This window comes from Eucyclogobius newberryi, unplaced genomic scaffold (genome assembly GCF_026437365.1).
Source record: "Eucyclogobius newberryi isolate DKJ021-1_F unplaced genomic scaffold, fEucNew1.0.hap1 SCAF_5, whole genome shotgun sequence".
Taxonomy (NCBI): domain Eukaryota; kingdom Metazoa; phylum Chordata; class Actinopteri; order Gobiiformes; family Gobiidae; genus Eucyclogobius; species Eucyclogobius newberryi.
Window position 1 is genome coordinate 21,795,020 of NW_027316167.1, and position 6,557 is coordinate 21,801,576.

Here is a 6,557-nt window from a genome sequence, read left to right on the forward strand (position 1 = left end):
CATGGCTTTTATGAATTTAATGATGAATCTGGCATGGCTTTATAGTGCCATCTGGTGGAGAGTGGTGGTAAATTCTACTCGGTGACTAAATACAACCACAGCTCATTATTGCAGAAACAACTCAAACTAAACTCCTATGAACTCATGCTCTCCAGTTCATAGCTCAATCTCTTATAAAAAATAATAAACATACTGATTATGAAGGACTATATCAAGCTTGAAAAACTTGGTTGGTATTTGATATATATTTATATATATAAAATGACAATGTATGTATATATATTCAAAATGTAAAGTTTGTTTTATCCTATGCATTGTCTGTATATTTATGTATGCAACTGATCCCTGCTCCAAGACAGACTTAAGACTTATTCAAACTTAAGACTTATATCTTAAGACAAATAAGACTTATTATTAAGATAAAATCATATAAATCTGAAAGGTGAACATAAATATTGGTCTACAATTCATTAAAAAAAGATTATTGTTCCAAACACATGTTTTAATACAATGCAATGAGTGGAGCTACACAGTACACATACTGTAGTGAGATGGATAATTCACTACTGTCAAAGTCAATTATACTTGAGCACAAAGTCCAAAACTAACAGGAAAACAGTCCGATAAGATCTAGAAATCTCACTGGAGTTCATCTGAGAATACACAGAAGGAAGGCACACTCATTATGGTCTGTGGACCTTAACATGGGCTAATGTGATGTTATCTCCTCTCTCCTATGTCACTGAACCACTCACAAGTGAATCATGCAAGTACGACGAACAATAAAAGTAGTCATTATTTAAAGCAAAAAAGAAAAGCAAAACTGTTCTCTATGTGTCATCAGATACACAGTATTTCCAAAGCCCTCTCCAGTGGCTGTGTGGGTGTTGCTTCGGTCACCACTTTATTATGCAATCCTTATTGTGGTGTGGGTGTGAATTAGACTGATCAGTGTAGGATTATAATGAATATATCTAACTAAAAACCATTACAGCTAAACACGTGATCTAGCTCAGTGTTGTGAGACAAAACTTTGAGAGTTATTTAAAAATGTGAACCTTGAAAGTAAAACTGACAGTGTTCCTAGTTTAGGGATGAGAAGCTACAATGTTAAACTGGAACGTTTCTCTCAATGGCTTTTTGTAAGACCACAGCTATTTTCACATTCATGACAAGGAAGACATAGTATTGGTGTATTTAATCTTAATTACAGGTCATAATCCAGGCTTAACAAGAATGTTTTTGTTCCACTCCAAAGCCTTGGAAAAAAATGTTTTGTGTTAGGTAAGTGCGTTCAACATATATGTCAGAATATATATTGAGTCAGTTGTGATTAAATAGATGTTTATAAGCTTTAAAAGTGTGCCTGAAGAAAAGGATTTCTTCATCACATATACATATGCAATAGTTACTTCATAAGCCTGCTGAGTGAATACACTTGTTGAATGTTACCCATGCAGTCACACTACGGTGCACGAAGGCCCTAACTGACTTTATTTTTGGCTCCACTATAAACGTCTCGACTCTTGGACAGAAGACAGCTGCGAGTGCAAGATTTACTCATCTGAGCTCTCGAGGCTCTTCATCGCATCCTGGATCCCAAAGAGAAAGAGAGAAAGAGAGGGAGCAGATCTGCCTTCAGCCTTTCCCCATGGGGTGACTTACGATTTCCCGAGTCGAGCCAAACCCGGGGAAACGTCCTGAGAGGTCATCCATCAGCCTGGGTGTCTGCATCCTCCTGAACAATGTATGACCCCTGGGCGCAAAGAGGGTCACAAGAGGGGTGACTTCCACCTCCATAAGCACCGGCGGGCACTTAAAATACACATACAGCCACACCCACTCACACTGGTCTACTTATGCCATTATAGGCCTAATCGTGTAGAGGTGATCTTATAGAGTCATGCTTTGGGATTGTAACAGTTTTGTGTGTTTTGGGGGTTCATAGCAGCATTTTTGATGTTCCTGACTTTTAAATGACTGTATTTTTTCTTGTGGCAATAGCTCTGCCCTAATTATATGCTTTGCCTTTAAAGTGGCCAGAACATCTATCATTTCACATTTTCTGTCTCATTTTGTGAGATTAGCAAACTCCAAATTTGGTGGGGGGAGAAGAAACATAGTTTATTCCTTGATTAAAGCACAGTCATTCCCACCATAATGTGTATCTTACCTTTAAAAGGATGATGCAGTCTTTAATTTAACTTCTGACGTAAAAGAGTGACCACAAAAGTCATCAACTGCTTACGCAGTAGTGTAAGTGGCAGCATGAGGACATGGGATCCGTCTAAATCCTGAGGGATCTGGCTTTAGTCTGTTCTGGAAGTTCTGGACCTCCTACATATGATCATCTCCCAAGCATTTTCTGTCCTCCAGGTCCAGGCCTCCTCACGCTCCTCTCTGTCATCTCAACTGGACCACACACGCTTCTATACGCACACTCTCGCGCTGTTCTATGTGTGCTGCATATGCATATTATGAATAAACACAACATTATTTAAATTAGTTAGAAGAAGTGCACTTAGGCGAAATCTCCGCTCTGATTGGCTGACAATTAATTGAGCAACACGGCGCCAATCTAGAACATCGTGACCGTCAATGGATCCATGTGCGACTGCAGCGTGCACTAGTCAGAAGCATTCAGTAACGTGTTGGTTACCCAGGTGGAGAAATGGCTCTACTGAACTGCAGAGAACGACAGTTTGAGGTCAGAGACAACTTTTTAAATCATTATTATTTGGTATAGCTTGCAGCATAGGGTTTATACTCGCTCTAAATGAACACACCAACTCAGATATTGAGTCTCTATTGCATATTTCACATATGATAAAATAAAGGTCACACAGAAGATTTACATTCGTTCACAACTTGCCACTGGACTCTGGAGTCTGTTCCAGCAGCCTTTGTGAGCACAGTCCAGCCTCCTGAATAAGAAGTGTCACCAAAGTAACCTAACATGAATGTGTTTATGTTTAATTACTTACAGGTCTGCATATTCAAATCACATGTGTCTCTTTAGACCCCTAAATGCTCCATAGGTCCACAGTAAACTTTTTCTGACTTCACCTGCGTCATGCTCATATCTAAGTGGTGTCTTTATGAAAGGAATGGCCTCTCATTACACATGCAATTTCCTGTAATAAAAGAACAGAGATGATGAGGCTGGAGCGGCCGATGCCACACTGTGATAGCGCGCCATGGGGAATTGAGCTGCTCACCTCAAATCTTGACAAACTCACAACAGGAATTAATAAACATATGTGCATTTATCTATGGAACAGGTTTTACATAACAGTGAGAAAATGCCCTTTTCAAGCATGCAGCATGGAGATAGATTGAGCTTTTAACATGAAAAACAGGAAGTACCCCAGAGCTATTGGCCTGTTTATCTGCCATTACTCACACAGCGCAGCACTAGGTGCAAACTGACTCTAATCATAAGTCTACTCTGACCCTGGAGTTGAACTTGCCTCTTCTGACCTTTCCAACATTAACACATTACAATCTGTGGAGCTGGAGCTAGTGGAACTGCTGGTTTTTATAATTTGCACCTTATATTTAGAATAAGAGTAGTCTATAGGTTAGAATCAAGTCTGAGTAAAGATGGGAAATTTGTTGAATTATTGATTAGTATTGATTATTGGGAATGCTGTAGTGAATATATCTGAAATGTGTGAATCAGTGATATTGTTTTAGAAAAACAAAACTGACATATTGAAATGCTGTGTTGCTCGTGGTATGTCAATTTGCTGAATGTCTTTTCCTCTCATATGCCCATTTCATGCTACACTGCTCTGCCCAATATACCATGTAAATAAAAATACATTGAACTCACTTGTGTTGTAAACTTCCAAATAGGATGCTTTTGTGTGTAATTTTACAGCCCTTTCTTACTTGTCTGATACAGTTATAGACACGTTTTAGCACATTCTGATGCAAAAATATCATGATCATCTTGAGCAATAATGTAAACCCCGCTTGAGTGTCACAATGAGCAAATGTTTACACCACATTCATGTTACTGTTACCTTAATGCTTTTTACTCCTGAGTGATTACTTGGATTACTACTCTGTTCATTTTGATTGTCCTACTCATATTCTTTACTCATTATTTCCTGTTTTATTGCCATTGTCAATAAACAATTCACATATGGGAACTTTCTTCAATGCTAACAAAGTTCACCAAAACTCCAGGGCATCCGTTTGCCAGTTAGTTTATTCTCAGCACCTCACAAGGTCAAATATTGATAACTTAAATCCTACAATGCAACTTGGTATTCCGCTGACATCACCTCTACTCCCTGAACAAATAACACACGTCCCAGATATGTTTTTGGGTATATTTGGGGGCGTTAAGGGTCGACAGCCATATTAGCACATTAGCAGTTTAAATTAATGAACAGGGGGGGTCTGGGGGCTCTCCCCCAGAGATTTTCAGACCTTTTTTGGGTCTTCTGGTGCATTTTAATGTGGTCCAGCCGGCTAAAGTAAGAGTAAAATGTTGAGGTTGTAATGCTATAAAATGATGATGTGATGAAACTGTGCCAGGAGAAAATGACTGAAGCCAGTTATTAATACATTAGTGTACTTAATTACTCAATACAATATTGGCTATGAAAATAATTATGATCAAATTGATTCATTTTAACTGAAAATGTAAAGTTAATAGTTATCCTTACTAATTTATCTTTTACAGCTCCCAACTGTTCCTTCTTGCCAAAGTGACAAAACAAGTTAATTCCCAGAGAATGAACAGAACTAGAACTGAAGGTCCAAACCTCGCTATTGTGAAGAGACAGCGTTTCTGCAACTTTGCCACATTTATATAAAAATATATAGTATTATTCTATAACAGACGTAATCATAATATGTCTGGTTATTTTTCACTATCAATTTATTATAATTTATAACAAATAGTCTAATGATGCTTTTTAAATAAATTGAAATGTTTTATTGCTCTATTAAAAGTGAATTACAATATAAATGTTTGTTCTGATCAGAACATCACACACTGGACTCTGTGTGAAACAATGCTGCGATGTGATTGGCTGATGGACCTTACATGCATAAACCTTTACGTTCCTCTTATTCCACGTTAAGAAGTCAAACACTCGAGTCACGATTGATCTCACACATGGTGATGTGAGAGAGAGGGACGCAAACTCAAACCCGCTCATCTCTGACTGAGGCTGCACAGGGGCCCGGGGCAGGGGCCCGGGGCAGGGGCCCGGGACAGGGGACAGGGGACCGGGACAGGGGCCCGGGACAGGGGCCTCACACTGTTCACTCCAAAGTCTCACGTCAGAGGTTCTGGACGAGACGGCGCTCGTCCGGACCGGATCTCCGCCTCTTAGTGACCGGGGCATAGAGGCCCCTCACCGGCCTCACCTGCAGCTGACACGGGCTGGTGTAAATGTGAAGCTTATTATCTTTCATTCAGACACATATTGTGCGCGGGGCAGAGCTCTCGTCGCCTCCAGCCTGAGCGAACTAACGTGACAGAATCGTGTTGTTTCAAACAGCAGCATTAACCGTCTCTTTGTAAGAGAAGTTCAATACCTGGAGAGTGTTGTTGAGTTTGCAGTTTCTTTACATCGTCAAGAAGTTTCTTCTTTCGTTTTTCGGCACCGGGAGATATATTCTTCTGGACATGAGGACCACGTTGTGTTGTGTTTATGTTTTGCTCTCGTTCTCCTCGCGCACAATGAAGTTGCCCAATCAGCGCAGGTCTGGTGCCTTGGTTGCCAGATTGTCATTACAAATAAATGCGGTTTGTGCGTTATATGTTACCGCTGTGTGCGCTGCCGCGCCAGCAGCGCTACTACACTAGTGGCGCACGCTGCGCTTGCACTTCGCATAAGACGGGTTGCCAGATTGGGGGCCCTATTAATGCCTCGGGGCCCTACGCGGCTGCTTAGTTCGCTTATAGGCTGGGCCGGCCCTGGTTCCACTCTCTTGTCTGCCAAGTGTATTCAGACAGAGGGCCCAGTGCAGAGAGCGCAGGCCTTTCTTGGACATGGGCTCCTACATAAGATCTTCCAGACCAGTTTCAAATACTTTCACCGAAGACAAATGAAGGCTCTTTTTAGCTCTGTGTAAGTCACTTCTGTCTTGCGCCATGTTAACAGGGAAGTAGAGATAGAGCTGCAGAGGGAAAGTGAAAATAAGCCTTTAGCACAGGAGGAGCATCGCCTACACAGTGGTTTCGTTTTACCAGAAAGAGTCAGAGAAGTGGGAAGATGTGACATTCTGCTAATATATTTTTATTTGCAACGACTGTGTCAATAGTGACTCATGTCTCCTTGAAGTGCTTCACTCCCTTTAGCTGACGCGGTTGTGTGGTTGTCACGGAAGAAGACAAAGCAGTATTGAGCCGGGCCTCCCATGTCTGTCTGCCTCCTCCCCAGACCACTGTTGGTTTAACCCTGGTGGGCAGCCGCCTGGCCCCACAGCACCCAGACACTATCATGTGATTTATGAAGAGCTCCCAAAGAGTGCAAGAGATGACCACTCAGATCTGACCTCTGCGCTCTTTATCTGCGGCTTATCAAGAGGCA